The following is a 17,920-nucleotide window of genomic DNA, read 5'->3' as shown; positions in this document are numbered from 1 at the left end:
GAGGCCCTTATTCTGTAGTTCTGCAGTTTTTGGGCAATCCAAAAGATGGCAACTTATTCATACACAGACCTTTGACTATTAACAACAAATCAGATAAGAGTTGTTTTCACTAACAGACAAGTTTCTCCCTTAGCTGGTTACAACACAAGTAATTCCATTCAATGATCTTCCAAAAACAAAGCATTGTTTTAAAATGTCTGCTGTTGCAGCTATTAGATACACTTCTACCTCAATATAACGCGACCCAATATAACACAAATTTGGATATAACGCGGTGAAGCAGTGCTCCGGGGGTGGGGGGGGTGGGGCGGGGATGCGCACTCCGGTGGATCAAAGCAAGTTCGATATAACGTGGTTTCACCTATAACGCTGTAAGATTTTTTGGCTCCCAAGGACAGCGTTATATCAAGGTAGAGGTGTATTTTCATTTATGAAATTTTAAAATTCTCATATTCAAGGCTATGGGTATTAAGGGACTATTTTGGTATTACCGGTATTCTGGTTCCAGAAGTGTTATCAACCTTGTTATTTTATGAAAAATAAAAGCATTACAACAAGCTGAACTACATGAGACTTGTATCCTGGCTTGAAACTTTCCTGGCTCCAGACTTTGCAAACTGCCATGGGAAACAAAAGCCTTCAATCCTAGCAAGTGATAGATAGGAGGCTCTTTCTATTGTAAAATGCCACACCAGGTGTAGTGTATGAGGTGATCTCTCACCTTGAACAGTTTCTCTCCTTCACTAGGCAAAACCTAGTTCTGAAAGTCTTCAAGGTTAATATTTCTTAATTTACAGTGGGAGGAAAAAATCGTTTATTTCCAAATAAAGTACTCCTTGCAGAAAAGCAAAATGCAACTTTATGCTTTCTTCCTGGTGCCACTTTCCCGTTGCATTTTCCTCAAACAAGTCCAAAAACAAGTCTACTTTCAAAATGTTCATCTCAGAAGAACATAAGACTTCCCTTAACACATTTCAGAGGATTTTAGTACTAAGCCTCACAATACTTCAAGAATTAGAAAGCATATTACAGATAAGTTGACAGAGAAGAGACCTGCCCAAGACCATGGTGTCTGTAACAGAAATCAGAAAGACTTGACAATTAGTCCATTGCTGTAATCTCTGATACTACTTTATCTATACTATTCAGAGTATGTTTCAGATATATTATAATGGCCTCAGTTTGAATTCAAGTAGGCTTAATTTGGATATCATTAAATATAGTTCAACCTGTATAACAAGATCACGATTAACTATCTGCATTAACGGACTGCTCTAGAGGGTTATGCTCCCAATGCAAGCTCTAACAGACACCGTTCACCAGCTAAAACAGTGGCTCTCAAACTTATTTGATCAAACACCCCTTCTTTGTATTTGTAGTAGTTTACGCCCCTTCCCCAACCACACAAGTACATATAATCGCCCAGCTCTGAAGGCAGAGCAGAGATCAGCGGCTGCTGGCCAGGCACCCATCTCTAAAGGCAGCGCCATCTCCAGCAGCACCAGAGAAGTATGGGTGACAATGCCATACTATGCCACGCTTATTTCTCCAGTGGTGCTGCCTTCAGAGCTGGGAGCCTGGCCAGCAGACAACGCTCTCCGGCTACCCAGTTCTGAAAGCAGAGCAGCTTCTCTCCCCCCCACCTCCCCCACCAGAATCCTAGAGTCCAGGGTTCTTCAATGAGAATACTATACTCTCAGTAGTGACTTTTAAATCTACCAATTGTTTGCCTCAACATCACAATCTACTCTCAACTATAGATGTAAAGTATAAGCAGAAATGTGATCACCAAGATATTTAGAACATAAATTATAAACCCCTCTTTATGTTCTTAATAAATCAAAACCAAGACTCTGGACTGCATCCGGAAATGAACTGGAAACCCAGTGCAATCTTTGGAGCACAGGTATAATATACTTCATGAATGAAACACTGCTCAACAAGTAGCCATACTGGACACTAGCTAACGTTTCAAAGTGGCTCGCAAGTATAGCCCCGGGAAGAGCACACAGTCATAGTCCCATATGGAAATAATGAGCGCAAATAATGGTGAGGAGATATGCATCTGATTGAGAAGCAGGATGCAACCTTTCCAATGAAAGATAAAAGTTCTCGTTTTCAGCTACTTTTTGGACAGACAAAAGCAGCCCTTAATGCAACAAGACTCCTAGATTTCAAACATGAGTATCAAAAGGCAAATAAAGGCATATATTCAGACTCTCTGTATTGTCCCCAAACTGAATTAAGTCTTACCCAAGAAGTGCATCAGCCAGTTAGCTCTTATCCACACTTACACTTTTGGGATTACCAAGGGGTACAGGGTGAATCTACTGCCAACTTACAGCAGGAAGAAGGCTTGTCTGTGCCCTCTCGCCCAAGGCTATCAGCTGCTGGCAACACAAACATCTCATTCTGGGCGCTACAAGTCCATTCTTTCCCTCTGCAGGCTAGTCAAGGTCTTTTTTTCTGGGGCTCTGTTGTGCTTTGTAAAGGCCCAAGCCCGCCCCTTGTCTAGCCTATAAACACTTAGCTAGGCTGGGTCCAACAATGTCAATTGTTCTCATTGTTGATTGAGTTGGCTCTGAGAAAATCTTGCCTCAATTGAAATTTCACTTCCAGCAGCTTTGGAGCATAAAATATTTTCCATACATATATCCCACAACAACCGTGACAACCAGCAGGTTCTTAGTTTTTAGCAGAGACCACACAGCCCCTTCAATGAAATATCATGAAGACAGTGATCACAGGGGAAACACCTGTCTAGGCAAGTCCTTGGATATAGACTCATAACTATGTACCCAACAGTGGTCTATTGCCAACATTAGGTCTCACACACCCCAGTATTGCAGACATTGTAAAATAAGGTCTTCCCCAATGGTTTCTACAGCTACTGATGGTTATCTCCCTGTCCCAAATACTTTCACAGTCACAGTGCCAACTGAATGAGACCAGATTTCCTATTCTTATCTCCAAATGGAATGCCTGAAGAAGGCAAGTCTTTCCTTTGCTCACTTATCTCAGAAATTCCTTATTTGTTATGTTGGGAATAGTAACTGTGCCAAACAAAGAAGGCAGAAGTTCAGCTACTTAGGTAGTGGCTTTGATATAGTTACACTCTACCTTCTTATTGCAATTCAATCCATAGTACCTACATACCTAGCCCTAGTTCTTCAAATCTTCAAAAAAAGATTTTCCAGATATGAATTTAAGCAGGAAGACAAGGCAGGCAATGTATGCCTAAGCAACCATTATAACACTTCAAGAGATGTTAAATGCATGAATCCATAGATTAAAAATACAATTCATATGCAAAGTATAAAATATCAGGTGCAGAAGAAAATTTGAAACATCTCAAAATGAAGCTAAGTGCAACAAAATCAGAAAAGTAGAGAAAAGGGAAAGCAAATGGAGAAAAGAAAACTTTTTTAAATATGCAAGGAAAAAGTTCAAAAGAAAAATGACAAGATACTTGGCATGGCCACGAGACCTCTCACTACTCCTAGTAGGAGTGAAAGTTTGGGGGGGAGGGGCCAGCGGGTGTTGTCAAACAGTATTTCCATACTGGATGTGATGGAATGGAGTCTGAAAAGTTTACAATTTTGTTAAATGATTAAAGAGAATCGATTCCAGCCATCTATTAACATATTAAAATGTAAACAACAAATATAGAGAATTACGTAAGGTAGGGAGGTATAAACAGAATGAGATAAAATGGAAAGAAAATTCAGTCTATCAAAGCCAACGCTTTGAAAATCTGATCTCAGACTGTTAAATAACCACTTCAGTGGAAGACTCCATCCCCACTTGAGACATTTTAAACAAGACTAGACAAAGCATTTAAGAGCAGAGTAGCTGGCTTGTATGTTAACTAGTTCCTTGAAGGCTGGGGAAGGGAAGAATCCTCCCCATATGAAGAGTGGCAGAACAGCAGCAGCATGGCCTAACAGTTGCTAGTGTGGGGTCAGTGTTTCAGAAGTGTACGAGGAAGAATGGCTGATAGATCTATGAAGTTACATGTTCTGACCTGGCTCCCAATCTTCCCCTGTAGGGTGGTGCAGAAAGAGCCCTGCTGTGAAGAGCCCTAGGTGCCATAGCACACAGGGAGTACCCATGAATTGCAATGCCTCACAGCATTCTGCCCTTGAACTCCTCTACATTGAAACCATTCCAGTTCCACTACCAGCATGAGCCAGCATACCTGTGGAGGTGATAGTAGGATTTGTCACTAACGGAATACACTACCTATGAAGAACATACTTAAGATTTTATTAAACTGTACTTCAACACATGCCTGTCAAGTATAATAGCCTTTAAAAATCTAAAAATTAGAAAAAAAAAGTGGAAGACATGCCAGAAACTTATTTTCCATGGTTTAAGAAAATCAAACACAACCAGAACACCACTCAGATGACAAGAGTTGTATCTATTTTAGGAGAGATCTTATTCACTTTATACATCGATGACCTGGAAAAAAGTGCACAACATTTCCTTTCAGTATAAAATTGAAAACAAAACAAAGGCAGAGGGCAACAGAATTTATAACAATTGGAGATCGTAGGGACATTAAGATGGATCTCTCATCAGGAGATCCTAATGACCAATTTTTAAACAAAGCTCTGCTTTAAAGGACTGCAGCCTAGAATTATTCTTCCCAAGGGTGCAAACACCTGTTTAATCACTTAGCACTCAGAGCTATATCTAATGAGACAAAGATCATTCTTCTTTTAATATAGAAAGTGAATAATCTGTGCCTTTCATATATAGTAGTTACAGCTTTGGATCAGCTACTTCCATCTTTCCTTGAAGCTAACAGCCAAGACCTAAATGAGGTGATGGCAGCCTCACCAGAAAAGAAAGTCTCACAAGAGAACTCAAGCTTTGGCCAAAAATGTATTTGGCTAAGGTATTTCAGCGTGTAAGAAGCCTTGAAAATAGAGCTAGAGGTATGGGACGTGATTGAGATGCAAATGGAGAGGAAATATCAAAGCCCTCGAGATATCAAGAATCCACATTTAACATCGGTGAGAAAGATGACAGGCCACATCTGAAGTATTCAGCCCAATCCTGGAGCAAGTGGCAGTCTTTCCTACACAACAGAACAGGAGTTAGGGCAAGCAGGAAGTATCTCACAGTAAGCACAATGGACATCCTTGAAAAAGTATTATACTTAGCACTTTGTTTCTATACATTTAATCTTGAAAATAAGTTCTAATCACTTCAGTTTTCAGGGAAGGAGCATTTGCAGTCCTTCATCATTCCACTAGAACTTTAACTTATGCAAATAATTTTACACAAAGTTTGGATTACCAGAATGTCACTGTCCGATTTACATTTTTCAACACCACTGCACTTTTTGTATATATGGTTCCTTCTTTCTAATAGATCACCACACAATGCCAGGCACCCCAGCAAACATACAATGACACCAGAAGGCAGCACTCCTCTTTACCTTCTGCTGAATATTCTGCTACCTCCATGGCAGGAAGTCCATACACGAAGCCCTTCTGGAATCTACGAACACAGCAGAAGTAAAAGGCAGAGAAGTTTATGTAGATTTAAAGGTTACACTTCTCAAAACACAACAATGCCAAATTCCTAAATGCTATGCTTAGTTTATTATTACTTTGTTTACAGACTTGTCAATGTACTATATTTACATAAATGAATGCCCAAAACAAAGCAATTATTAGGATTCAGCATCCAAAATGTAATCTGAGTCTACATTTTGTTTTTAAAAAATTAGAAAAGGGAATGCTCTCAATTCTACATTCTGTTAGAAGTAGTATTTCTACATATGCTGCACACAGACAGTAATTTTTAAAAATTGTATATTTATTTAATCAGAGGAGCCAATCTAAACCACAGGACAAATGACTGGACAGATCAGATTTTTTTTAAGTAGTCTAGTTAAATAAATGTTACACTAAAATAATAAGATACAGGAAACTTACAGGACAGCAAACTAGATAAGAATTAAAAACAAGCTTTTATTACAAGATACTATTAGAAACATAAATATAGCCTGATTTTGCCCTTCATTTGGTAAATATATTCAGCTGCATTTTTAGAATAGACACTATGAACGTAGCTGCCTTTCTGTTTATTTGTCTCTCTGTCCACCAGGGTCTATGAACTCAGAAGGTGTTTACAGCTTAAGAAATAAATCAAATTCACTGCCTACTGCTGCAAAATTCATGCTTTAAAATGCCATATTTATATGTTCTTCTACTTTGCATTTCTAGAGAACCTACCATAAGACCTGAAAGCGTATTGCAAAAGCTAAGCAAGCCTCAGAGCACCCATGATAGACATGTATTTATCCACATTTTACATATGGGGAAACAAAAGAGGTTAAGTGATTTAACCAAGACAACAGTGAATCCGTGTGTTTATGATGAATATTCTGGATTTAATAAAGCCTACCCATGAGCTAGACCATAACCTGAGCCAGGATGGAGACAAGCACTTTCTCAGAGAAGGTCTTTCACTGGTATTTATGCAAAAAGAACCTTGCAGGCAATGCAGGAGATATTTGTGAACCAGGTCTTTTCTCTTCCAGCACCATTAGTAGTAGGTTAACCTAGTTCTCCTCCTTCTCTCCAGTAACTCCTAAACTAGGAGAATCAGAGATAACTCTTAATTGATTATAAAGGCCTCAGATTACTATACTATCAGCAATCCCAGCAAGTTTTTAGGGTTTCTACTTGCTAATTAGAAAGAGTTTATTAGCTGCAGTTTTTCTAACCCTATTGCAGGACACAAAAGAAAAATCTTCTTTGGCAATTCACGCTCCTTTCCACCCAGAGACTGCCTCTGCTACTATCAACCCTCTTGATGGAGGGTTCATATAAATATCACCAAGCTAAAATTAAGCCGATTCCACAGTACCACTAGTGAATAGGAACTATAATATATGCAGGTAAGTTTCTTCCATGGCTAGGGATACTAAGTTTGACAGTCTGCTTATAATGTAAAAGCAAATGTCTCCATGTTAAATAATTCTGAACCGCTAAAAATTCATTTACTTTAGTTCTAGGTCCAGATAAGTTCTTTCAGCCTTTACTAGAACTGTGCATATATTGTTGTTTCTTCAAAATCTGACATGACTGACTGGTAAAAAAAAAAAAAAAAAAGTTACTAAGCTGTTCTGTAACTGTTGTCTTTCAAAATGTGTTACACGTGCCCATTCCATTTCAGGTGTGTGCATGCCAACTGCAGAGTCAGATTCTTTTTTCCCTTAACGGTACCTGTCAGAGTGGCACTTCCTCATGCTGCTGCATGATGGTATAAAGTGGGGTGCCACCTCAGACCTCCTTCTCAGTTCCCTCTGACCGAACAGACTCTGAGAGATAGGAAGGTGGGTCATAGAATAGACACGTATAATACATCTAAAAAAACAGTAACAGAACAGGGTTAGCAAGCATGTTTTCCTTCAATTGATTGCACATATCCATTCCACTTCAGGTGACTCACAAGGAGTTCAAACCAGAGGTCTGTTTCACAGTCTACCTGAACAAGGACTGAAGAACTACTCAACCAAATGTGGCATCTCCAGAAGGCTGAGATATAATGTAATGAGTAGTAAAAGTATGTACCAATAACTATTAATTGCAGCTCTACAAATGTCAGCTATAGTTACTTGAGATCTCATAGATCATGCTACCACTCTGCTTGGAGAGGGTATATTGGCAACGTCATAGCACAGGCATATGCAGGACAAAATCCAGGATGCAATCCTCTGCTTTGAGACTGAAAGACCTTTCATCCTGCCCACAACAGACAGTCATCCCAGCTGTTTATCTAAAAGACTATCTAGTCCTGTCCAAGTAAAAAGCCATCGCCCTTCTAACATTTAAGGTATGGAGCCTCTCCTCATCCTGATGAGAATGGGACTTAGGAAAGAAAGTCATTAAGTATATGGCTTGATTGGTGTAGAATTCCAATACTACTATAGTCAGGAATTTCAGATGTAGAGGTACACATACCTCATCCATACAAAAAAAAATGCGTAAGGAGGGTCAGCTACCAATGCTCATACTCCACCACCCTTCTTCTGGAGGTAAGAATACTTCTTTCAAAGAAAGTTGCAGTAAAGAGCCTGCAGCCATCAGTTCAAAGGCAGAACCATCAAAACTTGTGGCACCAGATCTAAGTGCCAAGGAGGAATGGGATCCATCACATGGAGAGAACCCCTGACCAAATGCTTTAAGAATCTGACTGACATAACATTCAAAAACACTGCCAGCTGAACTCTGACAGAACTAAATCAATAGGTCTTGTTGTTTCAGGTGGAACAAACAGTTCAAAATATATTGGAGAGGCCAGGAGTGGTGAAAATCACCATTCTGTTTTCACCATAAAGGAGAATCAGTTGTACTTCAATGGGTAAATGTATCTAGTAGTTGGCTCCCTACTGTTCAGCTGAATGTTCTGCACATTCTCTGAACACTTCACTCTTGAGGTGTTAACCACAGAGCATCCAGGCCATCAGATGGAGAGCAACTGGGTTGGGATATAGCAAGTGACCATGGTCCTGGGAGCTCAGCTTGAGTTCTGGAGGTAGTGTCAAAAGAGTCCTAGCAGAGAGGCTCAGCAGACTGGAGAACCAATGCTGTTAAGGCCAAGCTGGTAATATAAAGATGATGCAAGCATGATCTAAATTAAACCTGAACACCCCCATGGGAAGGAGTAGACTGGGAGGATAGGCATACACTAGTTCATCTTTCATAGAAAGTACAAAAGCATCAATCAGAAATCCCGGATTGTGAGCTCCTCTGGAATAGGGTGACCAGATAGCAAGTGTAAAAAATCGGGACGGGGTGGGGAGGTAATAGGAGCCCATATAAAAATAAGCCCCAAATATCGGGACTGTCCCTATAAAATCGGGACATCTGGTCACCTTACTCTGGAACAAGAAACTAGGCACTTTCTGTTGAGGCAAATAGAAAACAGGTCTATGTGAGTAACTCCCCGCCCCCAAGTTTGAAAAATGAATCTCACGTTATCTGAACTAAGAGGCCACTTATAATCTCTCTGTTGAATGATCTGCTCAAGCGATCCACCAAGATACTAAGAACACAAAGAAGGTGGGAGGCTTTGAGATGTATTGCACAGGCAATACCAAACTCCCAAAGATGTATTGCCTCTTGACAGAGATGGTCTGATACAGCCCCTCCCTACATATTCATTTAGAATATTGCCACAGTGTTGTTCATGAGAACATGTAGCCTCTCCACTGTGATGGGAGAAAAGCCCAACAGGCCAGATGAACAGCCCACACGTCCACACATTTATGTGGACAGCCAAATCTTCATGAGATCACAGACTTTGAGTTGGTAGGTTTTGTAGGTGAGCTCCCCAACCTAGAGAAGAAACATCCTTAACTAGAACCAGTGTGGGTAAGAGAGAGCCAAAGTGAACTCTCTCCCCCATACTCTCATTGGCCAAATGCATCCACTAGTCCAAGACGACAAACCTAATAGCTTTATTTGACAGGTTAACAAGCCTTGTGCATAGGAGGAAAGTGGTAGATGTGGTATATCTTCACTTTAGTAAGGCTTTTGATATGGTCTTACATGACCGTCTCATAAATAAACTAGGGAAATACAACCTAGATGGAGCTACTATAAGGTGGGTGGGTAACTGAGTCCAAATCTGTTCAATATCTTCATCAATGATTTAGACAATGGCATAAAGAGTACACTTACAAAGTTTGCGGACTATACCAGGCTGGAGGGGTTGCAAGTGCTTTAGAGGATAGGATTAAAATTCAAACTGATCTGGAAGAACTGGAGAAACAGTCTGAAGTAAACTGAATGAAATTCAATACAGAAACATGTAAAGTATTCCACTTACGCAGGAACAATCAGTTGCATATATACAAAATGGGAAATGATAGCCTAGGAAGGAATACTGTAAAAAGGGATCTGGGGGTCATACTGCGCCACAAGTTAAATATAAGTCAACAGTGTAACACTGTGGCAAAAAAAGCAAACATCATTCTGGGCTGTATTAGCAGGAGTCGTTGTAAGCAAGACACAAGAAGTAATTCTTCCACTCTACTCCGCACTGATTAGGTCTCAATAGGAGTACTGTGTCCACTTCTGGACACCACATTTCAGGAAAGATGTGGACAAACTGGAGAAACTCCAGAAAAGAGAAACAAAAATGATTAAAGGTCTAAAAAAAAAAAAAGCCATGACCTATGAGGGAAGATTGAAAAAAATGGGTTTAAGTCAAGTCTGGAGAAGAGAAGACTGAGAGGTGACATGATAACAATTTTCAAGTTCAGAAAAGGCTGTTATAAGAAGGAAGGGAAAAAAATGTTCTCCTTAACCCTGGAAGATAGGACAAGAAGCAATTTAAATTGCAGCCAGAGTGGCTTAGGTTGGACATTAGGAAAAGCTTCCTAACTGTCAGGGTAGTTAAACACTGAAATAAATTGCTTGGGAGGTTGTGGAATCTCCGTCATTGGAGATTTTTAAGAGCAGGTTAGACAAACACCAGTCAGGGATAGTCTAGATCAGTGGTTCTCAACCAGGGGATACATAGAGGTCTTCCTAGGGGGTACATCACCTCATCTAGATATTTGCCTAGTTTTACAACAGGCTACACAAAAGACACTAACGAAGTCAATACAAACTAAAATTTCATACAACTTGTTTATACTGATCTATACACTGAAATGTAAGTACAATATTTATATTCCAACTGATTTATTTTATAATTATATGATAAAAATAAGAAGGTAAGCAATTTTTCAGTAATAGTGTGCTGTGACACTTTTGTATTTTTGTGTCTGATTTTGTAAGGAGGTAGTTTTTAAAAGGGGGTGAAACTTGGTGGTACACAAGACAAACCAGACTCCTGAAAGGGATACAGTAGTCTAGAAAGGTTGAGAGCCACTGGTCTAGATAATACTTAGTCTTGCCATGAGTGCAGGTGACTGGACTAGATGACCTCTTGAGACTAGTACTCATGCAGGAACTCAAATCAGCATGTCCAGTGGTGATGAGCCAGAGAATACCCAGTCTTTGACCAATTCTGCAATTTCCTGAGACAAAAGTCCAGCGTGCCAAACCACATATGTGCAGGAGGCCATATGCCCCAGTAGTCTGAGGCAGTTTCTTACTGTTGTGATTAGATGGGCTTTGAGATCTGCGGAAATGTTAAACATTCTCTGGAATTTGGCTTGATGTAGGAACACTTTGGTTACTGTAGAATCTAGGATCGCCCATATAAATTTTGTTCTCTGAACTGGGGAGAAGACTGACTTGTCCTTGTTGATCAATAAGAGGGACTGGATCCTGCATAAATTGAGTTCTACTTGGAGTCTGTATCTACCTTATACCAGCCAGTCATTCAGGTAAGGAAATACTTGCACTCCTGATTTTCTTAAGGATGCAGCCACTATGCCATGCCTTTTTGTAAATACTTGCAGGGCAGAAAACAGGGCAAAGAGCAGGACTGCAAACTAACAACAGGTTGTGTTGACCAGAAATCTTAGCAATCTCCTGTGGCTTTGATGGATAGCCACATGGAAATATGCATCCTTTAAGTCACCAGGATCCAGGAAGGGTATGATGGAGGTTAGAGTGCTCATACAAACCCTTGTTTTCTTATACATTTGTTCATATTTTAGAGGTCTACGATGGGTCTGAGACCTCCTTTAAGATCAAGAGGTCATGTGAAGAAGGGAACCTCTTCTATAGCTCCCAAACGAAGGTGAGACTGGACCTCCTGGAGGAGGACAACCTCTTGAGAGTGGTCCCTGAAAAGGGATGTTGAAGGAGGGTGGAAATAAATCCCTGTTCCACAATACTTAGCACCCAATCGATCTATCATGATATGGGCCCAAGCAAATAGGAAGTGAGATAACCTGTTGGAACAACAGGGAAGGGAGAAACTGGGACATAATGATTTGACACTGTCCTCAGTAAAACAGTCAAACAGGCTGCCTGGATTTCCAGACTGTCCAAAGAACCTACCATGGAAGAAAACTGAGGAAGTGGAAGTCTCTTCCTGTGGTGGTCCCCTCCACTGCTTTTCTTGGAGTTTTCAAGGCTGCCTTGGTGGAAAGAGCTGGTATCTCTGGAGACACTGTACAAAGAATTGCTTTCCTTTAGGGAAAGGAATGTAAGTTCCCAAAGTTTCAGTGTGGCCCTTGAATACTTCAGACTATGGAGTTTCTGATCAGTCTTCTGTGAGAAGAGGGTAGGACCTTCAAAGGTGAAGTTGCTGGATAGTCTGCTGGACCAGACCTCCTTCAGGAGACCCAATGATTATGCACAGATGTCCATGGTTTCATTTACTGCAGGTGCCTTGGCTCTGGCTGCCAAATCTGCACCATCTAAGGCAGCCCACGGAAAGGTCCTAGCCATCAGTTTGCCCTATTCTAAGATGGCCTGCAACTCCTGCCTTGCCTCCTCCAGCAACTTGTCTGAGCACTTCAATACATTGCCTGAAAGGGAGAATTTGTATCTGGCCATTAAGACTTGCTGGTTAGAAAGATACAATATTGTAAATTAGCTGTGAAATAAATCTTTCTACCAAAAAGGTAGAGTCTCTTTCTGTCTTTGTCTACTGGGGTAGAAGAAGACTGTCCCTGATCTTTTTTTCATTCACTGATGAGACAGTTAAGGAACCTGGCAGGTTTAAAAACATTCATAGCCCTGAGAAGGGACATGGTAGATTCCCTCAGACCTCTTCACTGTTGGAGGCAGAGAAGATCGCATTTGCCACAAAGTTTTTGTGCACTCTAGAATGACTTAATTTATAGGCAGCGCCACTCAAGAAGATCATACCATATATATGTAGTTTGCCTACCAGCCTGTGGGGACTCTGCCTCACTTGATATTCAGGTTGAGGTGGTTCAGGAGCTACTCTCTTTAGTTACTCTTAGTAGGCCCTGTAGTCACCCTGGACAGACAAAGAATCCCCAGACACCACAGGCTCCTCCTTTCAACTTTCCACAATATCCAGTGAAGGAATCACCCAAGGTAGAATTCCTTGATGCCCAGCCCAAGCAGGAAGTTTCAAAAGGTAGACACAGGGCGACCTCCCTGAGGAGGTGATACAGTCTCACTTCTCTATCGTTTTTCTCTGGGACTTGAAGTACCTGCAGATCTGGCGATGGTCTTGGAAGTGACCCTGACCGATGCACTTTATGTACCTGGAATGAAGATCACTCATCAACAGACTTTTTGCAGCCGGCACAAGGCTTAAAAGGCTGGAGACCAAGGCATACCCCAGTAGTGGTCAACAGTCCCCCTTGTATAGTAGGAACCTGACACTCAAAGTTGTAATAGAAATAACAAAGAAAAGCTACTCTAACAAGTACTACTATTTACAGAAGGGAAATCAATCCCCTGGAGTGAGAGAAAACTTATAGTAGCAAGTTGATCAACTTCCACTACTGATCCTGGGTAGTAAAAAGGAACTGAGGAGGGAGTGGAGCAGAAAAGCCTTCAACTCTAGTGCACTAAGAGCACACACACCTGAAGTGGAATTGACATGTGCAATCACTCAAAATAGAATGCAGATTCTAAAAGCTTTCCTTTCCGGAGAAGCAAACAGCACAAGACAAAGAATTATCCAAAGATAAGGAGGTGGGGGGAAGGGAAATATTATTGCTGAACCAAATATATTAGGCATTAAGTGGTGAGAAGACGAATTTATACTCCAATGATGTTAAATCAGACTATCATTAAGGACTCCACTACCTAAAAAAAGGAGTGATGCACTTCTATTTATCTGTGAATTATACATCAAGGCACAGCAGTAAGGCTCTTCAGACTGTCAGAGAAGCTCACTGCATTTTGCCACCAGTTTCATGGAATCCTGTGTAATAATTTTCTTAATTAAACAATAAAGACTACTTTACCAAATTATTTAGGAACAATACCAATATCTTTAGCTGCCTGCTCTTTCGCAATTCTGTAAATACAGCCCCTGGAAATAACATTACTGTGTTGTAACATCAAGTTCAGCTATGACTAGCTTAGTCTGCATACTATCTTTTCCAGTCTAATATCCCCCTATTACTTGACTATGGAAAGGATAGAAGATAATTTTATAGGAACACTAAATATTAGGTCTACACTGATCTTATTAGGGAGCCTGTACTGCTTATTCTTCTGCTTAACAAGGACCACAAGTGTGTGGAATATTCTGAATGCAGATTCTTCTCTAAACCATTATAAAGATCATAACATCCCCACTTTCATTCAATTTGTAACAGAGTAAGGGGGGGAAAAAAGGACTTTGGCACTAAAGCTCACTGGAAGGAAGAACCCATGAAACTCTACAGCGGTCTTTTAATGTTCCCCTTATGGCACACATGAAACAGGAGGAGAATCCTCCAAGCCTGTTAGAGATGCCAGAGGTCTACAGGAAGCATGTTGTGGAGCTACTGATATTCCCATCCCAGGCCTCTCCAGCTGAGCTGACTTACCTTCTACAGCAAGGGTAGGCAACTTATGTCACGCGTGCCAAAGGCGGCACGTGAGCTGATTTTTGGTGGCACTCACACTGCCCGGGTCCTGGCCACCAGTCCGGTTGGCTCTGCATTTTAATTTAATTTTAAATGAAGCTTCTTAAAATATTTTAAAAACCTTATTTACTTTACATACAACAATAGTTTAGTTATATATTATAGGCTTATAGAAAGAGACCTTCTAAAAACGTTAAAATGTATTACTGGCGCACAAAACCTTAAATTAGAGTGAATAAATGAAGACTCGGCACACCACTTCTGAAAGGTTGCCAACCCCTGTTCTACAGTCTTTAGCTAGCTTTAATAAAGGGTATACATATAGGCAGTTTGTGGGTAAACTAGATTTTAAGTATAGAAACTGCTGACTTCAGGTTACAATTTCACTGATGAGGAGGCAGCAAGGCCCGGCAATCTCAGAGCCAGAGTCAGACAGACTGCATGTTTGTCTTATCTGAAAAACACCCTTAGGCAGAGACTGGAATGGAAGATAGATGCTTGGTCAGGTCTAATTTCACTCACTGCAATTTGGAAGACCAGCCATCATTGCTAATACATGCTCCAGATTTGATTTTTTTTTAATATATACAAAGATTAAGAATTTAAATCATTAAGGTGTCAGACAGGCTTGTAAATTACAAACACACAACATGTTAGAATGGTTGAGTCAGCATGAGTAACAAACTAAAACCACACATTTAGATTTTATTTTACTATAAAAATAATTTTGTTCTTCTTCAACTTGCTCTCAGATAAGTGACATCTCTCCTATATGCTATATGTATTTAAGTCATATTAAAATAAAATGGAAGACTCTTTGTCTCAATGTTTATTAAATTGTATGTCAGGTTTTCACAACTCACGTAGTTACCATGTATTTTAATGCCAATATCAAGATTTTAAGTAGATTTCCTGGAACATATGATAAACCAGTAAGTTATTAAATACCCTTAAAAGAATTATGTTTTTAAGCATAACATGTTCTTGAAAAGACAATTCACATCTCCACTCTCAGCAATGATAGGTTTAATTTCAGATTATAAAGAGTTAATCTTTTATGCGCTGCACCAAACATTAAAAGCTTTACCTTTTTCAGTTAAAGGGAATAAAGGTCTCATTTCTGCAGAGAACAAGTTTACCAATAGCTTATCAACTGCACTTTCCTCCCTGAAAGCCTTACCTTATTTTAAGCTAACAAAGTCACCACCAAAATTCTCAATCTTAAAATCTGATGTACATCATACAAAATGTTGTACATGCCATAGAATATTTATATGATTTTCTGTTTTGTTGATAGTCAATAGGCATTCTACATTTTACAGTATAGGTTGATACATTTGAAGCTGGTGGAATACAATAAGTTGCTGGCTAAACATTTGTACAATTGTTAATATTAAATTACACTGGCCAAATTCTGTGAAAAATTTAAATTATGCATTTTGTATAGTAACAGGAAAAGCCATAAGAACACGGCAGTAACCTTTTGTGGTATGGTCACAGACTTTAGGGACAAAATTTTGTTCCTTCCCAACTGGGTGCAAAAGGCCCCATGTCAGGTGTGCAGTTCATGCTCTCTAACAAAGCTAAGCTCTGAAGGAGATCCTTGTGTAGCTGCACTGGAGAGTCCTTTTGACCTTTTCCTTATAGAAGGGTCTGGTGGGCTTTCGTATTCTTTAATAGTTCAGAAGCATAATATGTGTAAAGTCTCATATTAAGATGCTAAGATTTTTTTCCACAGAATTTATATGTTGATGATAGATCAAGTTACATTCAACTTCTAATAGATCTTTTGGTTGATTAAATAGACCTTTAATATAATAAAGCAACCTTAATAGTCTGAGGGCCCACCTTTTGTATAAACCCCACACTGGGAGTTAAAGGGTTACTCCTGGGGGAATTCTGTGCCAAAAAATTAAACATTCTGCAAAGAATATTTTAAAATTCTGCATATTTTATTTGTCAAAACAACACAATATAATCACTCCAGTTTCAATTATTTTGATAATTTATTTCAAAACATCTGTCAACAAGTATGTCAACAATACAAACAGCAACAAAAAGGATTCCCCCAGGAATAGAGAGTTAAAGAAACCCCCTACAACAACCAGTTCCAGTTAGAGGGGGCTGTGTGGTGCTCCAGAGCCCAGACACCTGCACTCCCATTCTCCCAGAGTCCAGCTGCAGGCATCCCCCAGCCCAGACACCCACAACCCCTTCTCCCAGAGCCCAGCCGTGGGGCAGAGCCCAGCCCAGACACCAGCACCCCCAAAACCTTTACTCCCCCCAACTTCTTTACTGTCCCACCAGGGGACTGCCTGCCCTTCTTCACCCTTTGTCAGTGTAGGATTAAACCATGGTTAACTGAGCTGTTTGTCATTTTTCTCAAGCTCACAGTGAAATAAAGGCTTGGAGGCAGAAGACTGTAGAAGAGAATATAAGTAACTGAGCAGACAGATTCAAAACAGACTGGATAAGACACGAGCAAATATACAAGAGAAAAATGTATGGAACCTGAGAATTATAATGAGTGTAATACAAAAGGTATGTTCACAATAGTCAGACTTCTTACTGAAAGGTTTTACCCACAATCAAACGTAATAAAAGTTCACGACTGCAGAGTCCTCACTGAGGGTGGTGATAGTAAATGCAGGGGAAGAGATTACTGTGCTAATCTGGATACCTCAAGATGACAGACGAGAGTACAGAGCCAAAGCCCTAAATCTTGTGAATGAAAGTGGTACATTCTATTATGAAAATGAAGCCTGAGAAAGCATGAGAAATAGATCACAAAATTGTTCGTATATGGAAATTTTGTAAGGATGTATGGATGACTAGAAATTGGCAAGAGAACTGGATGAAGGGGATTTTTCTGCCCTTATCAAAGAAGGGAAACATCATAGAGTGTAGTAACTATTATACCATTTCCCTATATCTCATGAAAGCAAAGTTATGCTCTACATAATCCAGGACTGTATGAAATGAAGGACAGAAACAGAACTATCACCACAACAAGCTAGTTTCAGAGAGGGCCAAGTCACATGTCACCAAGTCACATCACTGAAAAGTGTGGAGAGTACAATCATGTACTGATCACATGCTTCACTGATTAATGGACAAACTGCAGAAGCAGTAGATGAATTTAATTATCTGGGCTCATTTACATACAACCAAGGAGGCTGTTCCCAAGAAATTGGAAGACTACTAGGGATGGCTCACTCAGATATGGCCACCTTTAAGAAAGTGTGGAAAAAAACATGGCATCTCAAGATGTCTGAAGGTGCAACTGGTAAAAATTCTATTTTTTTCCATAGCAATTTAAAGATGTGAATCATGGAAAGTTAACGCTGCTGACAAGAACTGGAGCTTTTGAAATGTGGTGAAGGCCAAGACACGTATCTCCCAGATGCAAAAAAAAAAAAAAAAGACAAA

The 17,920-nt window shown here is 40.0% G+C and overlaps 1 protein-coding gene and 1 long non-coding RNA gene across 5 annotated transcripts in view; one reads left to right on the top strand and one right to left on the bottom strand.

Moving 5' to 3' along the window:
- CDK19 (cyclin dependent kinase 19) overlaps nt 1–17,920 on the bottom strand; it is a 208,481-nt gene that overhangs the window by 174,198 nt on the left and 16,363 nt on the right. Inside the window, exons 1-2 of one of the 4 annotated variants that reach the window (XM_039529103.1) lie at nt 7,248–7,269; nt 5,450–5,511 (exon numbers count right to left, since the gene is read on the bottom strand). The exons of 2 other annotated variants lie outside the window; for them this stretch is intronic. The gene's annotated coding sequence lies outside the window, so the exon portion shown is untranslated. Of the gene's footprint in view, nt 1–5,449; nt 5,512–7,247; nt 7,270–17,920 lie in introns of those variants that run through there. One more of the 4 variants, XM_039529104.1, reaches the window with a different exon arrangement.
- On the top strand, nt 6,684–17,015 carry LOC120400498. The gene is made up of 3 exons (XR_005595865.1): nt 6,684–6,919; nt 7,465–7,587; nt 16,879–17,015. It is a non-coding gene; the product is annotated as an uncharacterized LOC120400498 (long non-coding RNA).

The sequence above is a fragment of the Mauremys reevesii genome, linkage group 3 (genome assembly GCF_016161935.1).
Source record: "Mauremys reevesii isolate NIE-2019 linkage group 3, ASM1616193v1, whole genome shotgun sequence".
Classification (NCBI taxonomy): Eukaryota; Metazoa; Chordata; order Testudines; family Geoemydidae; genus Mauremys; species Mauremys reevesii.
This window is presented reverse-complemented; position numbering and strand designations above follow the sequence as displayed.